This window comes from Microcebus murinus, chromosome 21, assembly GCF_040939455.1.
Source record: "Microcebus murinus isolate Inina chromosome 21, M.murinus_Inina_mat1.0, whole genome shotgun sequence".
In the NCBI taxonomy this organism is placed as follows: Eukaryota; Metazoa; Chordata; class Mammalia; order Primates; family Cheirogaleidae; genus Microcebus; species Microcebus murinus.
The window spans coordinates 23,423,902-23,442,386 of record NC_134124.1 but is presented as its reverse complement, the minus strand read 5'-3'; the positions used below and the strand labels follow the sequence as shown (position 1 = coordinate 23,442,386).

The 18,485-nt window shown below is 40.7% G+C and overlaps 1 protein-coding gene across 3 annotated transcripts in view; it reads left to right on the top strand.

The window, feature by feature from the left end:
* EBF1 (EBF transcription factor 1) overlaps window positions 1–18,485 on the top strand; it is a 390,172-nt gene that overhangs the window by 55,516 nt on the left and 316,171 nt on the right. The window lies entirely within an intron of this gene.

Below are 18,485 nucleotides of genomic sequence, written 5' to 3'. Positions count from 1 at the left end.
AACTTATTTCAGTCTCTCTCTTTCTCTCCTTTTGCTAGCTATTTCCAGCTGTTTATTTTTATCTTGCTTTGAGATGTTTAAATGAAAGACATAATGTGAATCTAAATTGTGGTTATTATCAGATCTGGCTAGAACAATAAGACAGTGAGAACAATTTGGGTTCTCCTGGCTATATATTTAGTGCTGAGTTACTCACAGTGAAGGTAAGTTGGAAGCAGTGGCTTATTCATTCATTCAGTGAGCACCTACTATGTACCAAGCAAAGACTGCTAACAGACTTTGCCTAGACTTTACAGTCTAGTGGGGGAGACTGTCATTCAAAGAGTCACGTAAATAAAGGTGAAATTACAATTGTGTTCGGTGCTATGAAGGAAGGTGCAGGAGGTGGTATGAGTGCATGTACCAGGAAGAAGAACTAACTTACTGAAGGCTCTGGAAATGTGGCCCCGAGGAAAGGATAATCAAACTGAGAGCAAAGCTCTTATGCCAGCATTTTCCATTTAGAGTTCAGTGTGGCAGAGTAGAACTAGCGTAGATCCTGGAATCAGATAGGCAAGTATTCCAAACCTTCAGTGTTACTAACTAGCCATATGACCTTGGACAAATAACTTTGTCTTTTTACAACTTAGGGTTTTCCTGCAAAATAGAGAAAGCACCATCCATCCTGCTGGATTGCTTTGTGCTGTAGAAACAATATATTCTTCAAGTGCCTGATTCAGTTAGATAGTAGGTGCTTAATAAGTATCAGCAACAATTATTATTTCGTTTATCATAGGAGTTATGTAAATCAGGCCTTGTCCTCTCCAGAAAGATCTTTTTAAAAGGGGCCTTTCTTGACAGTATAAACCTGAAGCAGCTACCTAGGACCTCCCCATCAGGATATCTTGTTTAGCTTTGCATTTTTTTAATGTGTCTACTTGATAAATAAAAAGCAATATGTGTAATACTTATGAAGTTGTTTAAACATGTGAAACTTTACTGAACTTAAGAACTTAGACTTTGAAAAATTTAAGATATTAATAAATATGAGATTTATGGTACATTTCTGTTTAGAAGATAGATTTTTTGTTTTTTAAGTAAGCCAAAAAGTAAGCTCAGAAATTATTTTGAGCTTCAAAATATAGTTTTTGTTGCTGGGGAACCAAAAAACAAACATCCACACACATACATACACACAAGAAAAAACGTTGTTTTTTTTTCCCCCTTTGGGAAAACAGTAATATATCTAAACTGGTTTGGAGGAAGTTGATTGTTTCCCAGCCAGAATGACATTAAGGATAATATTTGAATTGGTTGATCGTGGTTTTAGGTAAATAAACGCTGAACAGGGTCAGCTTTTAGACATATGGAAGAGGAGCAGCTTTGGGCTGAGATGCAGGAGGGAGGCTGGCTTCTGGTTCTGGCTTTGCCTTTGATGGGCTATGTACCTGAGACTTATTTATTTTGCTTTTCTGGACTTCAATTTCTTTACTTCTAAATTGAGTAGATGAAATGACCTCCAAGGTTTGACAGTCCCTCACTCTGTGCCTCTATGACCTGTGGTCTTCTCGGATCCAGGTCCCTCTGTGAGCAGAGGGTGCAGGCGGGGGCCAGCCTCCCGCTGAGTGACAGAGGCCGCCTGCAGGTGTGCATCTCTTAATGCCAGTGCACTGTCCCTGATGGACTGGCGCCGACAGCAAGCTTCTTTGCATGGGAAAAAGTTCCCTTCCAATTACACAGCAGTTTTGTGGTGGCTGAGGGCTATAATGGGAATGCTCTGCAGCCAAAGTACTCTCATTCATAAATTCCACTGTGCCACTTCTAATTTTTTTTTTTCTTTTTTGGATAGATCAGTATTCTGTGGTTCCTTCCACCACAGCCATGCAAGCAAAAGCGTATAGTTAAATATCGTCATGGCCTTTAAGTCTCTACAACACACAGACACGATGGTGTCAATCATAAGCAATATTTGGTGCAGTAAATAAAAGTGAACTGACCCTTCCAATATCTGTTAGGAAGCTGTCTTTAAAATGAAGTACAGGAAGAAGCTAAAGATGGGAGCTGGTCTGTTTCTCGTTTATGGATTTCTCTGGAAATAGCTATTTTATCCTGGTAAAAGCCCTCCTCTGTTCATCACTCACAGCTAGATGCATATGCTGAATGTCAACCTCTTTGTGCAGGTGCAAATATCTACTGTAAATTATGGAAATTTAGGCTGCCTTTAAAAAAAATATTGTCTTCATCTGTTTTTGTAACTTGCGCTATTCCTGGGTCCCCTTTTAGGAAGTGACTAAAATGCAGAAAGAAAATCAAAGTAAATGTGGTTCAAAGAAATGAAATATATAAAATAACCACACAGACTCCATACGTGACACAGACTATTTTAGTATTTATTTATTTTTCAAACATGAGAAGTATATTCTGTTAAAGCCAATGTATCAGTCCCTTTAGTGATGATCTAGAAGATTTATGCTTCATGAAAAACCTATTCCTCTGAGAATCTATAACCTCGTGTTTGTGTAGGTATGTGTGTTGCACAGCGCATTAAAAAGTTAACATTTGCCTTCTGCCATGTGGTGTTTGCTATGTTTTCAAGGCTGGGATGAAGGATATAGCAATTAGATTCAGCATTAACTGTAGTTTCAGAAATACTATCAGCTTAGTAAGGCATCGGGGATTGGTCAAGCACAGTTCAGATGACTGTGGATGTATGAGGATGGGCACCAAATTGTGGCGTACTGAACTGTGCATTATAACCCTGCCAAGGGTTTGCCTCTGTATTTCCCTTTAGAAAAAGATGACTGTTTCTCTGTAGATATGTAGCACAGAATCTGTTTCTAAACAGCTACAATAAAACCTGTTTATTGGTGTCTCTTGTCTACATACAGCCACCTGTCTAAAAGCATAAATTCACATGTATAGAGTGGTCTATTCTCCCCTGCATAAGTATATATGTCACCCCCATCAGCATCAATGAAAGCTGTGTGCTTACCAGCGGGAGAATAGATTCATATGCTGTGAAAAGGTGTGGAATTCTGATTTATAGTCTGTGTTGCTTTTAATGGATATACCTGCAACAGCCACAGAGCTAAAAACTGTAAGGTGTTAAAATAAAACATTTTACATTGCAATATATTGCCTGCTTGTTAGTTAAAAGCACTACCAGGGAGCACATTGTAGTTAAATTTGGCTGTGTTAAAAACACATGTGAAATGTCTTTGCTTTCTTTTCTCCATTCTTGCTCTCTGGGTTTTCCCTGAGGAAGCTTTCCCTTTTTTCAGGGACTCACTGACCGGTGACCTGTAGGGCACCGAGGGTGGACATTCGTGTGGCTTGGGATGAAACTCAAATGAGAGATTAAAGCGATTCGGAAAGATTTCAAGATAGGTCCCTGCCAGGTCAGCTTCAGGAAAAGAAAAAGGGAAAGAAAACTAGTTTCTTGAGTCGCTTGCAATCAGGATCATGGCTATTTTGGTGGTGGCCTTCGTGGATGTAAAGTAGATAGTGCTTTCAGGCCCTTCATGCCCGGGCTCAAAAGCCTCTGCAGAATCGTGTATTAAATATTTAAGTGTTTCCTCTTTCTGCCTTTCACTCAGCCACAGAGAGAGCCCGAGAGAGCAGCATTTTCTAAGCCCAGTGCAGGACCAGAGTACTCTAGGCTCACAGGCAAGAGCCAGCTTTGTTTTGGTTGACTTTCAAGTAGCCAGCACCCCTCACCCCAGCTGCAGGATTCATGGGGGGGGAATCATTAAAAATACAAATAAATATACAAATAATGAAAATACATATCCTTGTGTGGAGTCTTTAATCAAGATGGCATTTTAAAGAAATTCACAGCGCTTTAGAGAATGGTTAATATTACATGTGGATGGAAAGCAATTTTAGGCATAAAACTTAGGATTCCCTCAAGCAAAGCTTTTGTTTAGTTTTGTCACCTTTTAGAGGTGCTCCAGGAAATATTTTAAACCTAACCGTATACATCAAGGGCCTCATTATTAGAAATGCTGGGTTGTACTCATTTGATATTGTATTCCTTACGTGTTTTACTCCCTGCCCAAGTCTTGCTTTTAGGTGAGCATGAATCAAATCCAAAGGGACATTTTTAGCTTATTCCAAGAGCTCTCGAGAAGGAATAATAGTATGTGTTGGTTTTAAGTTTCATGGTAAAACCGCTTTTTAATATTTAAATAATTTTTCTTCTGAAATGGAGAACTTCAAACAAGAAAGTTATTTAATAGCTAAATTACTTTAGCAACTGGCTTCCCTATTTCTTTCTTTCTTAAAAATCTGGAATGGTGCTAAAATAAAGTATAACGTAATATTTAAAATAAATATATTTAGGACCTGTGAAAATCCTGCTTCACAGCATTTGTAGGGAAATGTAATGCATGCAAAGGTATACAGTAGTTTATATAGTAGTTTTATTTTAACTAGTACAATATAACAACCTGACATGCTGTGAAAAATAAATAACTTTTTGAAAATGCATTTTCCAAGTATGAAAGTAATATTGAAAAACGACTGAGGTAATCACTTTTGTATAGATTCGGAAAGTAGAAGAGAGAGGAAGAATAATTTATGGTTTAATGCATAGAGTTATACAAAGGTGTGAAAGATTTTCTTTTCTGTGGGACCAGGAAGAATATGCTGTGCCATTTTGCAAAAAGATCAGGGACGGGGGCTGACTTACAAGCCAGTGATTGCAGGCATCTTGGCCAACTCATTTATTCCACAAACTGTCTTTGTTTTGGTTTTGGGATTAGCAGATTGAGTAAATGGATTTATTTTTTATTCCTTCAGAGGAAAAAAGACTCTTTTGGCTGTTAAATCCCAATTTTCTGAAGGAAGTAAACATTGCATCTCAGGCTTCTCACACATTCAGATAAACAGACCACTTGGAATTGTAGAATGTTTATCCTGGAAGGAAATAGCCTCTCCAATTTATCGATGGGGGCCCAGGGAAGAGGCGACTTGCCCAAGGTCCTGCAGCTAGTGGGCATCTGAACCAGGACCCCCTCTACCCTGGTGACAGTCAGGTGGAGTGTCTGAGAACCCCATAGGAGATGCGGTGTCCAGACCCTAGATCAGGGGTCCTCAAACTTTTTAAACAGGGGGCCAGTTCACTGTCCCTCAAACTGTTGGAGGGCCGTTGGAGAGTGCGGCCGCACATTCCACACATGCGCACTGTGCAGGGCAGGCAGCGGCGGCAAAAACACCTGGCAGGCCGGATAAATGTCCTCAGCGGGCCGCATGTGGCCCGCGGGCCGTAGTTTGAGGACCCCTGCCCTAGATCTAGGGGAACTTTGAAAGTGTCATCCATAGCTTTGCTACTAGGTCCGACAGCCCCAAACAGCCCAAATATCATTAGGCCACTGGCACTATCAATGGTTTAGGGATAAGGTCTTAGCCTTCCTCCCCCATAATCTCTGTCAGCTACCCCCAGCCTTCTCAAATAAGCATACAATCTAAGTTAACACTGTGTTTGCTTTGCTGTGGAGTGTAGCTTCTTTGCTGATTCCCTTCACTCTGTACTCCCCTACACATACATAGGTAAACTCCTCTTCTACTGAAACATACACACCACCCTGCATTAGGTTTTCCCCGAGTCTCCATGTCTCTCTTTGGTATGAGTAGCTAGTCTATCTTGACTGGAGAATATATACATAAGAAGTTATTTTCATTGGCTCTAAATGGATAAAATAGCTGGGCTATTACCTAAATGCAAAGTGGAGAAGGGCATGTGTGTTGAGGAGATGGTGGGTTTTCCTGCCCATTTCCCTCCACTGCTTCCCACAGCTTTTTTGACTTTTTGCCATAAAGTCTGTAGATCAGAGGAAGAGAAAGGTGAGTCTGCTCTGCTATCTGCCATGGAGGTGGTGGGCCACGGGTTAAGGGAGAGGGAAGGGACAGCTGAGATAGGGAGTGAAAGGATTGTGAATCCCCGAGACAGCAAAGAACAAGGAAGGGTGAGGGACAAAGTCAACACACTTCCTTCACAAGATCCCCAAGAACTGTGGGAAGGTCTTCAAAAATAGCCATGGCAGCCAGTCTCCTGCCACCCTGGCACTGCCCGTGAGCCTAGATGAAGGCATTTGTGCAGAAACGGTCCGTGCAAATTGACTTGGATCCCAGTCCCATTTTCTTAGAAGATCTCAGGGTAGCTGATGGTGCCAATGGGAAGGTGACAGTGGTCCCCCTTGGGGAGGAAGCTTGAGGGATTCAGGAGATGAGTTTATGTTCAAGAATGAGAAGTGAAGTGCCTGGAAGTGCCAGCCATGCCCGATGAGACAACTGAGCAGTTGAAGTGCAGCTCTGGAATCCTTCTCTTCTGGTCTCTTACTCACTTTATTCAGTCTGTTTTCCTGTGTCATGAACTCCATCCCTCACTCTGCACCCATGAGGCAGCTACTCTCTAAGAACCAAGTCTCTCCTGAGCAGGGCAAGGTGATATGAATAGAATGAAATAGTTTCCTGTTCTCTATCCTGGGTGTGGGGCAAGAAGAACTCCATCTTAGATCTTTGGGGAGATCAAATCAAGGGCTGAACCTCCTTTTTTGTGTGTGTAAATTAGTATACATAATAGTTGTGTATCTTTATAGAGTATATATGATGTATTGATACAGGCATACGATGTGCATTAATCAAATCAGGGTAATTGTGGTATCCAGTACCTCAGGCATTTGTCATTTCTTTGTGTTACAAACATTCCAATTCTACTCTTAGTTATTTGAAAATATACCCCAATTTATTGATGATTATAGTCGCTTTGTTGTGCTATGAAATATAGTGTTCATTTTATCTAACTATCTAACTATTCTTGCAGCCATTAACCATCCTTTTTTATTCCTCCCTTCCCTGCTACCCTTCCCAGCCTCTGGTAACCATCATTGTACTCTCTGTCTCCATGAGATCAACTGTTCTTAATAATTAGCTCCCACATATGAGTAAGAACATGCAAGATTTGTCTTTTTGCTCTTGGCTTATTTCATTACCATAATGTTCTCCAGTTTCATTCATGTTGTCGCAAATGGCAGGATTTCATTCTTTTTTGTGGCTATATAATATTCCATTATGTATATGTACCACAATTTCTTTGTCCATTCATCTGTTGTCAGACACTTAGGTTGATTCCAAGTCTTGGCTGTTGTGAATAGTGCTGCAATCAACATGGGAGTGTAGGTATCTTTTTGATATACTGAATTACCCTCCTTTAGATATATAACTTTCAGTGGGATTGCTGGGTCACATGGTAGTTCTAATTTTAGTTTTTTGAGGAACCTCTGTATTGTTCTCCATAGTGGTTGTATTGATTTACATGATCACCAACAATGTCCAAGGGTTCCCCTTTCTCCACATCTTTGCCAGCATTCGTTTTTGCCTGTCTTTTTGATAAAAGCCATTTTACCTGGGATGAGACATCTCATTGCAGTTTTGATTTGTATTTCTCTGATAACTAATGATGTTGAGCATTTTTCATATACCTGTTGGCTATTTGTATGTCTTCTTTTGAGAAATGTCTATTCAGATTCTTGCCCATTTTAAAATTAGATTAGTTGATTTTTTTTCTATTGAGTTGTTAGAGTTCCTTATATATTCTAGTTATTAATCTCTTGTTGGGTGAGTAGTTTGCAGATATTTTTCTCCCATTCTGTGGGTTGTCGCTTCACTTTGTTGGTTGTTTCCTTTGCTTTGCAGAAGCTGTTTAGCTTGGTGTGATCCCATTTGTCTAATTTTGCATTGGTTGCCTGTGCTTTGCAGGTTTTATTCAAGAAGTCCTTGCCCAGAACAATGTCCTGAAGTGTTTTCCCAATGTTTTCTTTTAGTAGTTTCATGGTTTCAGGTCTTAGATTTAAGCCTTTAATCCATTTGATATGATTTTTGTATATGGTGAGAGATAAGGGTTTACTTTCATTCCTCTGCATATGGATATCCAGTTTCCAAGGACCAAATCTTTAATGATAAATTTCAAGGTCCTCTAACCCCAAGAAAGATGTTGGGGAGTGGGTGGTTATCACAATACTTTTGTGTATCTGCAAAACTGGGAAGGGCAATAATTTGGAAGGTGGATTATGACTCCCCACGTTTTTCAGTCTCCCCACTCATAGAATGAGACTGAAAAATTATTTCTTACCTATCCATGTAAAATAATTTCAGATCTGATAAAATGATTATAGCAGCCAACATGTATGTATTTATTACATGCAGGACAACTGTTGTCATCCTTATGTAGAGATGAGGAAAGCTTAAAGCTTAGAGAGGCTAAGTGACTTGTATAAGATCTGCAGCGAGTTGTGGTAAAAAACTGGAATTTGAATCCAGGTGGTTTACCATCAGCACCGGTGTACTAAACCACTATTCCATACCTCTTCTTTCAAATACGGTCTGAGATCCTTCAGTCCTGTCATCTAAAACATTACATTTCTGCTGGTAACTTACCCTTTGGTATCGTTCACTACCTAGAGCTGGCATCTGGATCTCCTGACTCGAAACTCTTAGCTTCTTCCTGGCATTCACTTTTCACTTCTTTCTGTAATTTTAAAGGATGTTCCATATTGTCGAAGTAAAACTGAAAATTTTCAGTGATTTAGAAATTTTTCCTTTTTCATAAGCTTTCAGTGGTTGATGTTTGATGAGCCTTTGTATTCATTGCTACCCTGATGAAAGAAACAGTGATCTGTACTCAGCTGGCTCAGTTCTCTCTGTCTCTGATGCCTTCAATGAGTCAATAATATAATGAGGCCGCAAAAAATAGAGAATGCCTACGGATTCTGGCTTATTTTTGATTTTTCTACTAGGAAATAACCTTAGTCCTTGATATTCTCGTGCATATGTTTTCCAAAGAGCACCATGTTGAGCCAGGTTTTATTGAGTGGCTTTGTTTTTATGAGGGAAAAGATGGGGATTGGGTACTGTCCTGAGTGGACCAGGTAGGCAGGAACCACAGGTCGGAAGGATTGTGTGCTTTGCTCTTGGTTTTTATTACCTGGAGCTCCATCATGAGTCTCAGGGTGGATTGAAATCTTATATTGAGGCCAAAAGTGAAAGGAAAACCAGGACAAAGAAATCTGCAGGGCAAGGGGCGGGGCTTGCTTAGCAAGAGCAATGGAAAACAATGACCATGAAGTAGCTTGTAGCTCGTCGCCTGATATGTGTAAAGCGTTGGTACAGGCAAGATGGAGTTAATTCAATAAAATAAATATAAAATACTCTCTCCTCTGTCAGGCCTCGCTGGAAGCAGGTCAGGGGTCACTGAGCCGCTTCACTGGAGCACTAATCGATTTGCTGTCAAGGTGGCCTGCTGGGGTTTCAAGCGGGAGAGGAATTGAGAGGCGCTCTGGCCCAATTTCCATAATTGCTCACTGCCTTTAGTGTACAACCTTTTATGAAACACAAAAAATATATCATGGAATTGTATTGATTAGCCATTGGGCTGAATAATTCACTTAGTATTTATTACCTGACCCCAAGAGGTTAAATAAATCCACTATCTAACTTGGGTTTGTGAGAAATATTACTTATTCATTGAAATGTGGGCTGATTATTGCACAATAGGCCTGCATCTTTGTTTCTTGATTTTGCAATCAAGATTAACCCTTCTTGTATTTGGGGGCCAGCAAGTCAGGGGGAGAAAAAGCATGGTTTCACTGCTCCCCAAAACGAGTCCAATAAAATCACTGCTGAATATCACTTTGAAGCAATTTTTTGCTGTTCAATTTTAAATCATTTGAGTCAAATTTCAAAATGGCTTCAAACAAACTTTATGGATGCCAGTGAATTGTAGACACAAGCCTGGTTTTCATTGTAAACACTACATTTTATAACAACAGACTTAATAATGCTGATGACATTTAAGCCCATTTTTATTACACCATTTTTGGAAAGCTTATCTTATTACATTAAACACCCATAAATTAAGTGTCCCCAGAAACAAACGGTGTTGGATGGTTGGGTAGGGTGAAGAAGACTCTTTTGGTCTTAAAGACGAATCAATCATGGACAGATGACTGATATTTATTCCAAAAAAAGATAATTTTAAGTAACTTGAAAATATGATGGAATTTAATCTGTAGGACGTTTTTGTGCATTTGTAGACTGTGGGGTAGTCATTACTTATTTACTGGGCAGTGGCATTTGCACATTTCTGTTACTCTGAATGACTGGGCAGTAAATCTGTTTGGATGTGCTATACATCCCAGTCACAACTGCATGGCATTCAAATCTAATTATGTTCTCAGTTGCCATGAGCTCTCACTGTCAAGATACAACCCTTCCTTACCTCTCTCCGAAAAATACGTTTTTAACTTTTGTGTCAAGTCTCTCTTCAGTTTCCTGTCTGCATCCTCCAGCATCTCAAAGCATTGTTTTTGAAGTTTAATGGAATTTGCTGTAGGTCAAGGAAAGGAAGCCATGTGAAGCTTTTTTTCCCCCTCTCCCTTCAATGAAAGGGAAAGGAAAAAAAAAATTCATTTGAGTTCAGTGCAAACTTTGTGTTTGTTGATCATTTTACATTTCTGTATCCAGGATCCAACTTGACGGTTAATGGTAGGAAAAGCCAGGGCGCTGGAGTTAGACCCAGAATCTGCCTTTCCTGTGCTGCAGAGTGGAAGGAAGAGATGATGGCTTAAAGCCGGGTAACTGTGTGCAGGACTTCCTTAAGTATGCTCAGGTGTGCCCTATTTCCTGTCTTCCGTGGGGCTGCTGGTGTGAGTTTAGGCATTACATTCCAATTTTCGTGTTCCCTGTTACCATGATTTGTTGACTGCCGCTTTGGAAACTTTCAAGTTCAGGTGTTTATGGTTGGTGCCTATATTTAGTTTGGGGGTAGGGGTAGATGTGGCAGGGTGGGGAAGGCAGGGGAGGGAAAGAGAGAAAATAGCATACTTGAATTGTTTTTTTTTTGTTGTTGTTCTTTTTAAGCGACTATGTCTTAAGCCTTGCTTTCCTTCTCCCTTTTGTCTGTGCGGGGCTCGGTTAAATGGAGAACATAGTTAACGAAATGACTTGAGAGCTCTTGATAGCCTCTTGAGATAATTTGGTTGTAAGCACTGAACAAAATGCATTCTCTGGATATGCTCATTTCAAGTGCTAATCGTGAATGTTAAATTTTTAAGGAAGCCAATGTCATAATACTGTTCATGGCAATTCCAAAATAAATATTAGTGAGATGCTTTAAAAGGAGGGGTTGGTTTAAGAGAGAGAGAGAACGACAGACTCTGTTTTTTGTTTCTGTAGAATTCTTGTATAATTTAACTTGGGCTCTGCCATGAGGCACAAGACTTGTCTATGCTTAATCTGTTGAAGAGGCTAGAAATAATCACTCTGTTCACGCAGCTTTATGTAATAGTCCAAGGAAACTAGTTAAGAGCTGATCAAGGAGCCAGTGGCATGTCTTTATTCCTAAGTATAACTGTTTTGAGTGGATGAGGGAAATTTCTTCCTATGCAGTAAATTATATTATAAATATAATGGGAAGGTCCTGGGTTTGAATCCTGGCTATTACTCGTACCTGGGCAAATTAATTAACTTTCCCTGCTTCTTAAATTTGTATGGTGGAGATAATAGTACCTGTCTTCACAGGGCTGTGTACTAATGAGTCAGGATTCAAGATTGCAGGAGATGATTTTGGCACATAATTAATGTACAAATAAGTGGTAGCTGTACTACTGTTATTCTTCAGAAAATTTAACAGGGGTATTGTTGCACCCATTGGTGTTGATTAGACATTTTAGGACTGCTCTTGGTAGAGGAGCTAAACCAAAAACAATCTACACGGACCAGCACATCTTAGAATAATGTTCGCCAAGTAACCTAAAAGGCAAATATAGTTTGACATTTGAAAATTTGTTATTGTTGTTGTTTTGGGTTTTTTTTTTTTTTTCCCTCTTTCCATTAAAATTCCTTCAGAGAGGGGAGGAGTATGGCAGATGTTCAGCTGCACCCACAAAAGATGGCGGTTTTGTTTTTATTTTAACTGAAAGTGGCCAAGATTTCCCAACTGTTCTATTTTTACAAATTTTAAAAGTTTCATGGCCGGGGTCAGATTTAGGCCTGTGTGGGAAACGGCGATTTCTGCCAGCAGTGCAGCAGGGTCCCCGCTGTGTTGCGGTTTCCATGTATTTTTACATTCCATGCATTGCTGAACTGTGTATAGGAGAGAGCTCTAAATCACCGGCGCTTTATGCGAGCTTGCGACCTTTTGATTTGGGCTTCGGAGTGAACGCGTTATTTTAAAACTGGAGATGTTATGCTAGCCACCGTGCCCCACGGATCATGCCTCCTCCCCTTCTCCCGGCTCCACCCTTCACTTCCCCAGTTGAAGTCAAAGGTAAACTTTATATAGCACAGGAAACATTCGGGGCAGCTAATAAACAAATGTCAGAAGGAGGAGGCCTTGATTGTTGGACGTGCACATGCATATTTAGGGTGTGAAAGAAAGCCCGGTGGAGGCAGGGGGGTGAGGGAGGAGCACTGCTTCCCCCAAATGTACAGATTTCTTAAGGACGGATTATATGTCTCAGTGGATTCTGGGCGTGTTGTGGGAGAATTCTACAGAGTCCCTTTCCGGCTGGAGGTCCTCTTCTAGCCATTGTTTAGGCCCCTGGTCTCCTCCTTGCCTCCCAGCTGGGCCCTGAGCTCTCCTCTACATACTCCACAGCCCCACGCCCAGCGTGTAATGCACACCACTAGGCTCCAAAGAGTCTAGTTCTGAATGTGTCACTGTCACTCACATTCATTGGAACCCTCTTCCTCTGAATTATCTGGGCTGTGGGCTCAAACCACCGTTTTAGCCTCCATCGTCTGGGTGCCTCATGCTTCTGCAACCCAGACTTCTTCCTTTCTCCCAGGCACGTTCAGTACCTGCCCAGCTTCAAGTTCCAGCTCTCCTAGTTCATCCCTTCTGCCCTTCCCACATGGCCCTCTGCTCAGGTCCGGTCCTGTTGATCCTTTAAGCACCCACACAAATGTTCCCTTCTGCAGGAGGCGTCCTTTAGACCCTCTGGAAGGAACCTCTCCTGACTCTCTCTAGTGCTTTATTCATGATCAGATTTTAATTAAAAAATATATCTATTTACTCAACAAATATTTGTGGAGTCTCTCTTCTAGGCCAGCTCTTTTGCTTGATGTTGGGATGCAGAGATGAATAGTAATACACCGTCTCCTGGCCATCAGGATTATTTTTAAACATTTAAAAAAAATAAATTAGGAACGTAATTTAACTACATTACAGAAAAATTGGAAAGGAAATTAAAAAAGGAAAGAAAAACCCCACAATCCAACCATACTCATCATGTTACATTTTTAATTCATGTGCATTTTTAACATTTTAAAGTTATGATGGTATGACTACAATTTTGTGTTTCTTTGTTTGAAATTCTTATATATATATTTTTTCTGTGTCTCTACATAGCCCATATTTAATGGATAATAATTATCTTCTTATTATTAAAAATTAATTATTTTTCATTTTCCACTATTCTTTTTAAGTAATACTGATAAACACATTCGTATTTATAGTTACTTTTATAATTTGGATCATGTCTTTAACATAGTATGTTTTCTTTAAAAAATTAAGTCTCAGAGCTCCTTTTTCCAGTAAACTTGAAACAGAATCTGAATATCTAAAATAGAACTGTGCTGGTTGTCCTGGGTAGGAACCCAAAGCCCTACTCGTTCTTCCCCTTTCGTAATCATTCCCGGGACTTTGCTGTCCAGAGGTCCTGAAGGCCCTTTGTAGAATCCTAGGGCTTTGCAGAAAATACTTGGAAAGCCTTGTGATAAATCTCAGAAGAAGAATTACTTCTTAAGACATTATAAACATTTTTATGGCTCTCAATACATAACATCAAATTGTTTTCCAACAACTTGAGTTCTCAGTGTTCAATTCTATTGGTTATTTGTGAGAGTACCAGTTTGCCTGTATCTTTGCCAACATTGTGTATCTACCATTAAATTTACTTTCACCTAATTTAATAGATGAAAACTGGACTTTACTCAAGTGCATATTTCTTTTATTATGCATGTGGTTGGGCATTTTCCATATGTGCATTTGTTATTTGTCTTTTTTGGTGACTTCTCTATTTCATTCTCATTGGCTATTTCTTTATTGAGATCTTATTATTTTTTTTATGAACTTGTTTAAGTTTACATATTAAAGATAATAGTTATCAAGAGTCAAAGAATGGGCGGGGGAGAAGGATGACAAATTACTTAAGGGGTACAATGCACAATATTCACGTGATGGTTACACTAAAAGTCCAGACTTCACTACTATGCAAAATATCCATGTAACAAAACTGCACTTGCAACCCTTAAATTTATACTAAAAAAACCCACCTTTGTCAGAAAAAAACCCCAAATAGCTATCAAAAAATAATGTACATATTTTAGGGTTGTGAAACGCATATGATTAATTCATTTTGTTTGCAAAACAAACACCTATGACTTCATTTCCAGCACCAGCCACCACACTCTGGTCTCACTGGCTTTCTTCTGAAATACCCAACCTGTTCATGCCTCGGGCACTTGTCGTTCCTTCTTTCTGGAACTTTTCCTGAAGAACATCTATGGCTGGCTCTTTCTTGCCTTTTAGCTCAAATGTCACTTCCTTAGAGAAACTCCCTCTTAAATGGGGCTAAAGTTCCCTCCTTCCATCCAACCATCCAGCCATCCAGCCATCCAGCCTTTCATTCATCCTTTAGCAAATGTCTGTTGAGTCTGTGCTGTGTGCCAGGCACTGTACTTGGTGCTGGGGATACAGCAATGAACAAAACAAATAGGTCTCTGCTTTCAGGTGCAATATCTTACTCTTATTCATTTCCTTCTTAATTGATGCCCTCACCCCTACCTGTAGAAAGGCAATTCCATGTGAACAGGTACCTTGTACTTCTTGCTCACCATTACTTTCTTGCCCTATTATGTATGCTAAATAAATATTGCCCAATGAATGAATATTTCAAATGCCACCCCCCACCATCTCTTCCTTCAATATGGTACCATTTCAATTGCTTCGACTGTTGATGGCATCTTTTCAGAAGCTTAGACTTTCTTAGCTTAGCAATCTATGTTCATTGGTTTTTCTCTCCCTAACTGGTCACCAAGTTTCTGGATAGAATGAAGTTAAGGATTATCCTTTCTCCCCTAGCCCTACCCTGACTCCTCCTGTTCCCATCATGTTACCACAGGGTTTGACCCAGAGGATGTATTTTTCCTTTAGTGCATGAGCCCAGCTCCCATTAGTGTTAATGAGGAGGCTGCTCTCTCATCTAGAGCCTGCTGGGATTTTTCAAGCACTATCAACACACTTAAAATAGAGGCACTTCAGCAAGTAGGAAGCAGTTGCACAAAGCCCCAACTTCAACCTGCTTTTAATAATAGAAACCCTTATTTGCCAAGTCCATGTCATTTTTTCCTTTGCAAGCTTTATTTGGAAGAGGAATGGGCTAAAGTTCATTTTTCCAAATGAGAGTAAATGAAAGATCCATATGAGCTGGGGGAACCCTGGGCATGACAACGTTGTGTATACTTTGTACAACTCAGAAGCTGCAAACATCTACGCAAGGTTCAGCTGCGGTTTACCCTGCTGAGCAACAGTTGTGTGAGAGCTGGAAAATTCCTACTGGAGAGGCAGGAACCAGAATCAGCATGTCCTTGCTTCAGCCAGTAAGGTCCCTGCCAGCCACGTGCTAGGCACCCTGCTGAGAAGTGGGGAGCAGCTGTGATAAGGAGCTAACTTTTGGGGATCACCTTGGTCAAATGAAGATTCCCAAGCCTCAGCCAGAATGGGATTTCCTGGGGACAGGTGACTGGGAATTGGCATTTTCAACTAGATCCCCTTAGATTTCTTTGGCATTGTGAGGTGTGAAAAACACAGGTCTGGTAGTGTGGGAAAAAAATGACAATAAATAATGATTTAATTTGGTTTTTTTTTTGAGACAGAGTCTTGCTTTTTGCCCAGGCTAGAGTGAGTGCTGTGGCGTCAGCCTAGCTCACAGCAACCTCAAACTCCTGGGCTCAAGCAATCCTGCTGCTTCAGCCTCCTGAGTAGCTGGGACTACAGGCATGTGCCACCATGCCCAGCTAATTTTTTCTATATATATTAGTTGGCCAATTAATTTCTTTCTATTTATAGTAGAGACGGGATCTTGCTCTTGCTCAGACTGGTTTCAAACTCCTGATCTCGAGCAATCCGCCCGCCTCGGCCTCCCAGAGTACTAGGATTACAGGCGTGAGCCACTGCACCCGGCCCAAATAATGATTTGAGTGTTGAGTGTTAAGTGAGGTGCTAGGAGAGGGTGTGTCAGGGCAGCCTAACCTGGCCTGGGAGTGACCAGTGCCTGGGAAGGCTCCCTGAAGAAGCCATATTGCAGTAGTGACTTGGAAGGACAGCGGTCAGCTAGGAGGGGATGGGATCTAGGCCTGGTCTTGGATCAACTATATATTAACAGGAGGAGGAATTTAACACTTCTCTGAAAAGTGTTCAGTTCATTAGAGTAAACTAGCTCAATGTCCATGTGTCTGTGCAATCATCAGGAATGGGAATAATGTGCAAATAGGAATGTTTCACTCATGAAAAAAATCAGGCTACATAGTGGCACTGCACCTGCTGAAATGCTGGACATACCCTCTCCCTGTTTTCTAATGGAGAAACAGATAGATTGAGGCAACTACAAGAATATGTACTAATGGTCCAGACAGATGCCAACTGGGTGGGATTAATGGAAATTAGGCAGGTCCCATAACAGATGAAATAGATCCTATTTCTTCTTTCTCTTCACTTTTTGGTTTGTTGGATTCCCCTCAGTGGGAGTGTGTTTGTACTGCAGGCAGATGCCTATTTCTCCCTTTTACCTTAGAGACATGGGGTTTGATGAGTAGAAGATAAAGTGGCACCAACCCTTTGCTTGTCTACTGGGCCATGTTCTTTACAGGTAGAGGTTCTAAAAGCTATTTGCTGGTCTGATGTAGTCGTTCTCAGTATCTAGGGCTACATTTAGCTTAGGGAAAGAAAAGTTTGATTTGAGAACACGCACAACTTCTAAGGCTTGTAGTTCCGGCCTTGTACATTGCAGTGGAGAACTGTGAGTACAGCTTGGGGACTTCTGTGCTGTAGAGCAAAGGCTTGTGACGTCTTTGGGATGGTAAGAGCAATGGTGGCCCGCCTAGGACTCTGTTGGCTGTCAGTTCAGCTTTTCCCACCATCATTGCTACTGGAGCATGTTATTTTTGCTCCCACAGTTCTTAACTCTTAATGTTGGCCTCTTTGTTGGCACTGACTGGCTTTCCTCTCTGTCCTCTTCCTTTTCTGTGGTCTCAAATGTTCTTACACCAATCTGGCTATTTAAAAGCATGTATTTCCTCATTTGGGGATATTTGTATTCAACCTGGAATTTTTCTTCCCTGAGTGTAATTTATAAGAAACCAGTCTTCATTAACATAGAAGGCTAACTCACCAAAATACTTACTAAATCTGGCTGTAGAATTTGACTTCGTGACCTTTCAGGGTGGTGAATGTCAAAGACTGAGCCCGGGGCAGTATGAAATAATAAACAATTGGGCCGTAAGATCCAGCTTGACGGGCATCATATGAAATCACCTCCCTGAATTTATTAGAGTTAATCAATCCAGGCTGAAAAACGGAGCTAGGAAATCTCTCCCACCATGCTGCATTGCATTCACACTTACATCAGGTAAAAGAGGTTTGTGAGTTTCGTTTCGCTGTTGTATTCTGTCAGGACAATCAAATGTGTCCCCAAATGGATGCTCCTTGGATGTAACTTGAAAGGTGATAAAATGCCCATGAAGAAAAACCACCAAGTTGTTTCACTCGAATTGCTCAGGGCTTTTTTTCCCCGAAGGTAAAACCGATTCTTCCTTTTCCGAGGTATATGTTGGTGGTGACAAAAGTTAGCAGGAATCACAGCTCATTTCAAACATCCAGACGGACCTGTAGAGATACATTAAGGAGACAACCCATTGAAAGAGAAGTACCTATAGAAAAATCTTACAGGGTTCAGGCTAGGGCAGCTGCTTGTGACCTCAAAGATTGGAAATAAAAAGGCTGCTATTAGTTCCACGTCGGTTCTCAGAGTGAATGTTGCAGAGTGATGGAGGGTGTTAAGCTGTCAAATACCAGCAAGGGTTAATAAGGTTAAGGAAGAAATAAAAGCTGGTCAACAATAAAGCAGTGTGGATAAATCAGCTCCAATAAATAAAGCATGTCACGTCATGTATACACAGTGCGGGAAAAACAAAAATCATAACTCACAAGCTCAGGCAATAGTTGCGAGATTCCTTCAATGGAACATTCCCACATTATTTCCTTGGGCATCTTACATGCCTATTTGGACACCTCGATGGCCCCTTTTCCTTTCTGGAAGTCATTTAATCGCTTCCCTTGTAGGAGAATTCTCTGACAGCAATCAGAGAGTGTAAGACATAAGAAGAGCAGAACCAGTGTAGCTTAGCACCTGATGTCAAAGAAAGGTCGTTATAAACCACCACTCCAA